Source organism: Macrobrachium rosenbergii, chromosome 15 (assembly GCF_040412425.1).
Source record: "Macrobrachium rosenbergii isolate ZJJX-2024 chromosome 15, ASM4041242v1, whole genome shotgun sequence".
NCBI classification, from domain to species: Eukaryota; Metazoa; Arthropoda; class Malacostraca; order Decapoda; family Palaemonidae; genus Macrobrachium; species Macrobrachium rosenbergii.
Window position 1 is genome coordinate 36,532,621 of NC_089755.1, and position 10,000 is coordinate 36,542,620.

Here is a 10,000-nt window from a genome sequence, read left to right on the forward strand (position 1 = left end):
TGGGGAAAGATAATAAATTCTCTAATTATATTTGTTATTCTCCTAACAAGAGTCGCTCAGAAGCAGTGTCAAGTATCTCACTAATTCATTCCCAAAAGAATAAAAACACCCCTTACTCTTTCTCTCTTTTTTTTCACTCTCCTTTAAATCTGGCAGGGAATTTTACTCACAGATGCAAGGGGGGCGTGGAGGGAAGGACCAACTCTTAGAGGGAGCATTATAGTGATACACACACACATAAATATGTATATATACGTGTGTGTATTTATATATATATATATATATATATATATATATATATATATATACTGTATATATATATATATATATATATATATACACACATAAATTTGTATATATAAATGTGTGTATATATATATATATATATATATAAATACACACACATATATACATATTTATGTGTGTGTGTATTTATATATACAGTATATATATATGTATACATATAAATTAATAATATATATATATATATATATATATATATATATACAATATATATATTATATATATATTATATATTATATATAATATATATATATATATATATATATATATATATATATATATATATATATATATATATAAATAAATATATATATATAATATATATATATATATATATATATATATATATATATATATATATATATATATATATATATATATATATATAGAGAGAGAGAGAGAGAGAGAGAGAGAGAGAGAGAGAGAGAGAGAGAGAGAGAGAGAGAGAGAGAGAGAGAGGTACCAGCTCCCACAACTTCAGCATCACTTCATACTCTAAATAACATTTTGTCCATCATGATCAACCTTTAGGATACGAAGGCTGGCATTCAAAGCAAAATGAATGTCTATAATTAAAAACTTACATTAAAATATAAGCCCATCATGTATCCCCATTCCTAAAGCTGACAATCTAAGACTATATTTTATAGTGTACATAACTGCGCAAAAGCACCATGACTCAAATTTATACAATCAAATAAAATACTGAATATGTTTCGGGTGAATTTCTAATCTACATCCTGGCATTCTCATCCGGTGACTGACATTTATGTTAGAACAAAAGTTTAAAATGAAAGCTTACTATTCACAGCCAAAGGCTTCTATCAATGACTCCCGGGACTAACATTTAAAGTACAGGATTAATTTCTGTAATATTAATTACTCACGGTTAACTTTTATAAACTGGAGCTATTATTTACGATCCAGAGAGTAATATCGACAAACCTCACAACTAATGAATTTCTAATTGCAACTCAGATAATCAGAAAAGGGAATAATACTGAAGATGAGAGCGAGGCACAGAAAGTATTAAATTTACTCATTCTTTTAAGAATTAGCAAAAAGAACCCCGATGACCAAACTTAATTTTTTTTATCTGATCGAGGGTGATATGCAAATTGGTGGAAAATAACAAGGCAAAAATTCCAGGTATAAGCGAAGGCAAAGAACTCGGAGGGTACCACGACAACGAAAGTTCCAGCATGAAAAAGGAACTTGAGGTAAAAATTCCAGGTAAAAACAGGAAAGCGGAGGGTAAAAGCTCCAGGTACAAGTGCGGGCAATGATCTTGAAAGGAAACTTGGGGTGAAAAGGTGAAAGTTCCATTTGTAAACCACATGATGTACCTGGAGAAAAACTTGATGGAAAAGTTCCAAGCTTAAGGTAGGGCAATGAACATGAAACTTGAGGTAAAAGTTCCAGGTATAAACAAGAAACAGGAGGGCAAAAGTTCCAGGTATAAGAGAGGGCAATGATCTTGAAAGAAAACTTTGGGTGAAAGGCTAAGTTCCATTTGTAAGACATGATGATGAACCTGGAGGAAAACCTAATGGAAAAAGTTCCGAGCTTAAGTGAGGGCAAAGGGCACGAAACTGGAGGTAAAAGTTCCAGGTAAAAACAAAAAACCGGAAGGTAGAAGTTCCAGGTGAAAACAAGAAATCGAAGGACAAAAGTTCCAGGTATATGAGAGGGCAATGATATTGAAAGGAAACTTTGGGTGAAAGGATGAAAGCTCCATTTGTAAGGCATAATAATGAACCTGGAGGAAAAGTGAATGGATAAAGTTCCAAGCTCAAGTAAGGGCAATGAACTTGAGAGGAAGTCTGAGGACACAAGTTTCAGGTTTAAGTGAGGACAAGAAACTTGGCAGGGAATCACAAAGGTAAAAGTTCCAGGCATGAGAAAGTCAGCATAAAAAAAACTGTAAAAGTTCCAAGCATCAGCTAAGACAGTGCACTAAAACCCGTGGGTATAAGTATTACAATGACTGAGGGCAACAAACTTGACGAAAGTAACAAGCCCCAGTTTGAGGGAAGTCAATGAGCTCAACACAAAACAAAAGAGCTAAAAAGTCCCGAGGTATAAACGGTTCCGAAACCTTCGGTTGTATTCTACGGACCTTCGTGTCTCTCTAAGTCATCTCCAAAGGCTTTAGAGCGTACGAAGACGCTCCTTTTGCAAATGCTTGAGGAAGTTCATTGCCACCTCAAGCGCTCTCGCAGTCTTCATCCGCCCACTCGGCGAAAGCACCTGCGTATTACCGGGTCACTCAACTCTCCGTATTATGCAGGTTCTCGTACTTCCTAGTAATTGTCGAGTGACTCTTTTTGTTTAACAGTTGCCTCTTCCACATCAGTGACTCACTTCACTTGCTCTCACTTACTCTGCCAGGTTTCTTTTTAATCTACTGGCTCTGACGCCAAACTTCTAATGTTTGTTGTAAGTTGCATTAACGATTGGCTCCGTCGATGGAAAGGCGTTGACCGTACGGTAAACTTTCGTCTTTTATCCTGACTAAGGTACTTGCACGAGAGAGAATATTCTGCTACAGTAGAGTTGTACTAGAAATCTCTTCAGTTTGGGCTTTTGGCTCACTGTCACGTGCAAATGGTGACAGTAAAACCATCTGCTAAAGAGATACGAATTTACTTTTAGTATAAATTTTGTCAATGTCTGTCTGTCTTATTCAAAAACGTTAAGACATAATCATTTGTGCATCAGATATTTCAGGTATGATACATTGTTCTCTCTCTCTCTCCCTCGTACCAATCAATACAGCAATAAAAGAAGTTTATGATATGATACACTGCTCTTTCTCATTCTCTCTTTCTCTCGTGACATTAGACACTACTCTGACATTTCCCCTGTGTCTCTCGCTAATAAAGGACAAAACTCTCTCTCTCTCTCTCTCTAGAAGTCACGAGAGAACCCAGTCACGTGCCCCGGACTCCTTACGGCTGTCGGATTCCCGAGGCCATTTCTCTTGCTTGCCCCACGGCTCGGCCTTGTCCAGGGGATCAGATCGCATGTTAGTGTTGTTACACCTAAAGCGGATGCACAAGAGGAGGCTTATAAAGGACAAAGTGAGCTTCGTTATTCCCTCACTACGGCACAATGCCGGATGCTTCGGAATATTGAGGTTTTGGGGGTAATCGACGTCGTTTCCAGAAGTCCAAAAGACAAGTTGTACTTCCTTTTGGGGCAACTGTTGTTGTTTTCTTGTCTGAATACTGATGGCCGCGTATCCACTCTTTCCTCAATTACTTGTTTTTGATTGTTCTTTTTATTTTAGTTTAAGATTCCCTTATGCCAGCACTGGCTCTTGCTCTTGGGCAACCCGTAATTTTGATGGTTAAAATCGAAGTTGATATGAGAACATGGATCTTGGTTAAAACTGCATAAGACTTTCGAACGCTGTTTCTAAAGGTCGCGGCCAGGTAGCAGATCAAAGACATTTCAACAGGGATTTAACTTAACCTTAACAGAGGGTGCCGTGGCCTGGTATGGCTAGGGGGGGCGGGGTTTCAGTCCCTGGACACCATCCCTCTCACCTTAACGAGACATCGAGCATAGCAGAACGACGGGTGCGGAATTATTCTGCAGTATTACCGTGTACTACGACGTATAGTGAGATCAAACTCCGTTTAATTGTCACTGTGAACGGACGGATTCTTAGCATTTGTTCGAAATGTACTTGGCTCATTTTGTTAAATCAAAGTCAATAATTTTGGCAAAATATTTAGTTTCCAAAACCCTGACAATGTCTACGATTATTTTCAGCATTTTCTCAATTAAAGTAAAGATATTAAAGCGTTATTCAACTTGAAATATGTTTTGCAATTGCTAAAGATGATTTTCCAACTTCTATACAAGTCTCAAACTAGAGACTTTGTTCGTGTTTTAATAACTAATTTGGAGTCGTAAACGAGTTAAACTCCAAAATCTTTCTCGAAACTATCGAAGATTTTGGTTTATGATCAATGTCCGTCTTTGCTTGGGTTCACATTTGGTACTGATCATATTATTTTGTATCTATCGACGGGGTACGAAATTGTTCTTCAGTGACAAAATATGTTTAACGTATAAAAATATGCTTTTTGTATTTGCGCAAAAAAAAAAAAAAAAAATGTTAGTGAAAAGAAATCCTCTTCATGTTCTAATATCTAGAGTCACGGTTCATAAAGATTTTAAGAGGCGAAGTTGTCTCAATTTAATTTTTTTTTTTTTTTTTTAAGAATCCAAACACACAAATGGCAAACCACAGCCTAGGGTACATGAGGATTGTCTTATGTACACGGACCCTGGTCCCAAATCCAAGTTCACATTCGTTGCTTCGTACCGGTACGAATGAATGGAAAAATATACCTTTACGTAACATGTATTCAGAATTACCACGATAGTTCACTGCATTGCAGTTGCATAAGTGTATTTTCAAAGAAAGCTATCCAGGCTCTCGTCAGTGTGCATGCATATTCAGAGATGCTTATCCAAAGTAAATTGTCTTAACGGAATGATTTACAGATGTAAAACTTTCTCTTGTGAATGTCGCAGATACTCGTATGTGCATTCAAAGCTGGTGATTACTCATCCAAAACATCTTTAACCTTGGTCTAGTTTTTTTTTTCTAAGGTCACAGGTCAATCTGTTACTTTCTATAATTTTCCATAGGATCTATATTTATGGTTCATAGCCCAGGCTTCTTGTAAATGTTGCATTGCTTTAAAATGACTTAATTATTGCTAAAAAAAAGACATCAAACTTCTTTACCATACAAGGCTCGAAGTTAATTTTTTGTCAAGATTTTATTTAAGAATTACTCTTGTCTACATCCCAAATCCTTTCAATTATGTTATTTTGAATTTCCTGCAAAAATATTACTTCAGAATAATAAATTTTGAGCACAAACACGAAAGTTCATTTTCAATGACCTTTAGAATATTCGAGCATATCTATGAATACAGGAATCCACTACAGTCATATTTTGCAGACGTGAAAACCGATACCCAAGCAGGACTGATCTAACGTTAACACTTCATTATTCTCTGGTTTGGATGAACCTACAGCTTATTGTGGATTCCGAACCACATTATAGCGAGAAATGAATTTCTAACACCAAAAATTGAACTCCGGCCCATCGAGTAACAGTCTGAAGCTGTACCGGCTCAGCCAACGAAGGGCTTCTGATTTGGATGAAACTTAGCAAGTAGGTACTGTTGAAGATGACGCTTGTTTTCCACAAATATTTCTAACCTAAACCTACTTTTCAAGGTCAAAGGTCAATTTAAAAGCCAATACCACAGAATATATTCTCCAGCTCTCAATAGCTATTTTGAGGCATCTAGTCTTTGGAATCCAGTATGTCGCATAATGACACAAGATGGGGCATCAATATTTTGCTATAAAAATTTTTCTTTTGTGGTAAATTCTTTGATCTTCATCTCCTCCAAAACACTAATATTCCTACAGTCACTTTTATTTGTCTGAAATATTACTGCAACACACAATATACCTGTCATAATCTTTTATTTAAAAACGTTTTTAATAAATTTGCTGAAGTGATTACATGTGAGTGTATTGCGTAATGTAATACAAATCTTTTTTCGATATTATTGTTTTTGTTGTTCTATAATACTTATTATTTTTATTGTTGTTGCAACAGCATATATAAATATCAATTATTATCATTATTGCCCTAATGTAATCGTGGAAAACGACACAGACACACACACACACACCCACGCACAAAAACATTAATAATCTCACATGACCTAGTATTTACCGCTGACGAAGAGTATATCGGCGGATAATTACCGATAACACAACATTAATGCGGCATCAGAGCATCGATTTCCTCCTATGAAGAGAAGATGTGTTATCAAAATATTTACTCTTGATAATGAAGTCCAAATGATGGCTCAATGCTGCAGTTTCCTAATTAAGCATTACTAACAACTATCGGAAGGAAGACTAATTAGTTTTTGGCTTTAGGTGTTGAAAAAATCAAGTCCTACTTGGGTGTGGGTTTTTCGTCTACATAATATGACTGTAGAGGATTTCTGTATTGAAAGATATGCTTGATTATTCTAAAGATTATTAAAAATGAACTTTCGTGTTTCTGCTCAAAATTTATTATTCTAAAGGAATGTTTCTGCAGGAAATCCAAAATAACATAACTGAAAGGGTTTGGGATGTAGACAAGAGCAATCTTAGCGTAAAATCCTAACATAAAATTCATCTGAGCCTTGTATGCTAAAGAAGTTTGATGTGTTTTTTTTTCAGCAATAATAAAATAATTTTAAAGCAATGCCACATTTACAAGAAGCTTAGGCTTGAAACCATTAATATAGATTCCATGAAAATTATGAGAGTAACAAATGACACACACTAATTAATCAATAAGAACTGGAACAAACATGGGGCAAGTTAATCTAAGCAAATTGCATTTTCTAAAGGCATTTTTATTTGTAGACTAAAATAATAAAATATCCTAAAAAGAATTTTTAATAACTTACATTGAATATTGTGTGCATTTTCGAGAAGCACTCAGTAATGCTGAGCTACGCAAGGTTGAGTTTGTCTTATTCAGATATATTTTATTGAAAGTAATTTTAACACCAAACAAGACTGACAGATTCTCAACCAAGCCCTCAGAAGGAGGTGCAGGAAAGAAAGGAAAGGGAGAGTGAGGAGTTAAATAATTAGGAAATGAGAAAATGAAGAAATACAAGTAAACGTCACTAATTTATGACTGGATACGATTAAAAATACAGGCTTGAAACGGGGAAATGGGCAGTTTTAGTGTCATCAACTACTAAATTCATCAAAAGCTTGAAGTGTAGCAATGTAGATGGAACAGATCACACTAAATGAGTAATAAGAACAATGTATTATAACGTTCCCAAACGGATTTCCGCGTTTCATCCCGCTTAAATAGGACAAACGAAAAAAAGTATTATCAGAACAGTGATTGAAAACCGAGTCTCTATTGATCCTTTCAGAAGAACAGTTTTACTATCTGTCATGTGCTATCTTTTAAGAAAGAAGAGATCTCTGAAAACCCCCAGAGAACTGGACATATATACCTTTCATTTTACGGAGATAAGAAACAGGAACCTTTTATCTATACGAACAGCTTGCAGAAACTCATGAAACTGTTGCAACAAAGGAAGGTTTCATCTTTTTTCCATAAGAGTCTGTTTGGACGCCATTTTAACAGTGCCATTACTTCAAGTTCCTGTCTGTCATATATGATAATGTTTTAATTGTATCATTATCAGAGGTCAATTATTTTAGGTTTCTGAAAAGAAAACTTTTGTGCCTGCTTTGCCTGTCCGTCCGCACTTTTTCTTTATCGCCCTCAGATCTTAAAAACAACTGCGGCAACAGGGCTGCAAATTGGTATGCTGATCATCCACCTCCCAATCATCAACCACACCAAATTGCAACCCTCTAACCTCAGTGGTTTTTATTTCATTTAAGGTTAAAGTTAGCCATAATCGTGCGTCTGGCAACGATATAGCCAGGCTACCACCGGACTGTGGTTAAAGTTTCATGGGCCGCGGCTCATAAAGCATTATATCGAGACCACAGAAAGATAGATCTATTTTCGGTGGCCTTCATCATACGCTGTACAGAAAACTCGATTGCGCCGAAGAAACATCGGCGCATTTTTTTACTTGCTTAGTGTGATCGCCAACATGTGATTACTATAATTCTGTGGCATGGTGCTACATTCAACCAACATATAATAAACGTTATTTACTTCATTATAAAAACAGATAAAGAGAGTGATAATTGCTCTCCAAAGTATCACTACCATAATCATACAATGAAAGAACTGTTCCGAAATAACGCAATAATAGTAATATGCAATTTTAAGTAAAACACCTTGGTAAACAGCAAAGAGTCTAAAACTAGTGAAAAAAAGATTATAAGAAAGGTATTATAAGGAAGATAAATGGAGAGAGTAATATGGAAAGAATTAGCATCATCTCAGTTAGAACACCAAGAATATATTAAAAGAAAGGTCAAAATAATTCGTGACTGATACATACATACATACAGTACATCCATACTTAAACATAAGTAGGTAGATATATCATACATCTTATTTCATCACAGAAAGATATGAGCACACTCGTAGACCCATAATGCTCAGGGGAGAGGAGAGAGAGAGAGAGAGAGAGAGAGAGAGAGAGAGAGAGAGAGAGAGAGAGAGAAATGATGGAACAAACATTATATGCGTACCTCCATAGATTTATGAGTTGAGAGAACAGAGAGAGAGACCTTCATAGATTTAGAGAGAAATAAACAATAAACTCACATTATATGCATACCTTCAGATTTATGAGAGATAACATTTAGAGAGAGAGAGAGAGACAGAGAAAGAGAATAGCCTCGGGGTTCAAAATAAACAATAAACTCATCGACAAATACATAAATATCACGTTGGAGTGTATATATGCACATAACTCCTAACATTTTTGAGATGAGAGAGGAGTAGAGAGATACATACATGAGAAATCATACGGAAGGACAAAACGTCGTCCTACATAGCCTCGAGAGGCTCATATGGATTATATCTCTCATATATATAGCAGATATAAAAGAGCACGTTGGGTATAATATATATATACATCCATATATATATACTATTTTTTTTTCGATGAAGGTGTATATACATACATACATGCAGACATATACATAAATACAAATACATACGTACCTACATACATACACACACACACACACATATATATATATATATATATATATATATATATATATATATATATATATATATATATATATATATATATATATATATATATATTCTAATTTTCAGAAGGGGCTAAGCTGAATGATCTCATAGTAGGATGTATGGATAGGAAGAATGGTCAGCTCGTCATTAACATACTTATTAATAGCTGCGCTTCGGGATCACCCATATCCCATCTTTTCTGACTAAAAAGACACAAAAACACTAATTAAAACTTACAACAGATCTTAGAAAATTAAAATGCTTTAAAGACTGAAAATGACAATGACAAAAAATATATTACCTTCAGTAATAAGTCCAGAGGATGAAAGTTTAATAAGAGTAAACAAGGTTAGGAAGAAACAAGAATAGGGGAGGGGTACTAGGCTATGCATAAGGGGGTTTAAAGTTAAATGATTATTGAGCGATGGAAAAATTTTCTTGATAACCAAGGATTCTAAAATATTAAGGAGGTGTTCCTTCTGCGTCGTGGTCACTATTTCAAAGTTTTTATAGTTTACTGGGTTTTTACAAATTAATGAATGATTTCTAATGTTGGACATTTCAGGTTTTGCTAGCCTAAGACCAGCACAATAGCCCAATCCACTGTGGCAATCTGCCCTCACTTTGAGCTACATAAAGCAAAGGACATTTTAAATAACCATTTTAGCCCTCCCTCCCCTTCCCTCGATGTTCCCAAATTAGAATACTACTTTTCCTTTCCTTTTGTACATAATGGTGATTTTTTACGACATCTGAAGCAGATTATAACCAAACACTTCCCAGCTGTCAAGGTCAACATAATTTTGAAGAACCCAAAAGTCTTGGTAGCCTTTTTAGACACAAGGAGCGACTCCCTCCATTGATGCAGTCGGGCGTGGTGTACAAGTATACTTGCTGTTGCAGTCCGCAACAGATTTATGTCGGAGGTACGCGCCG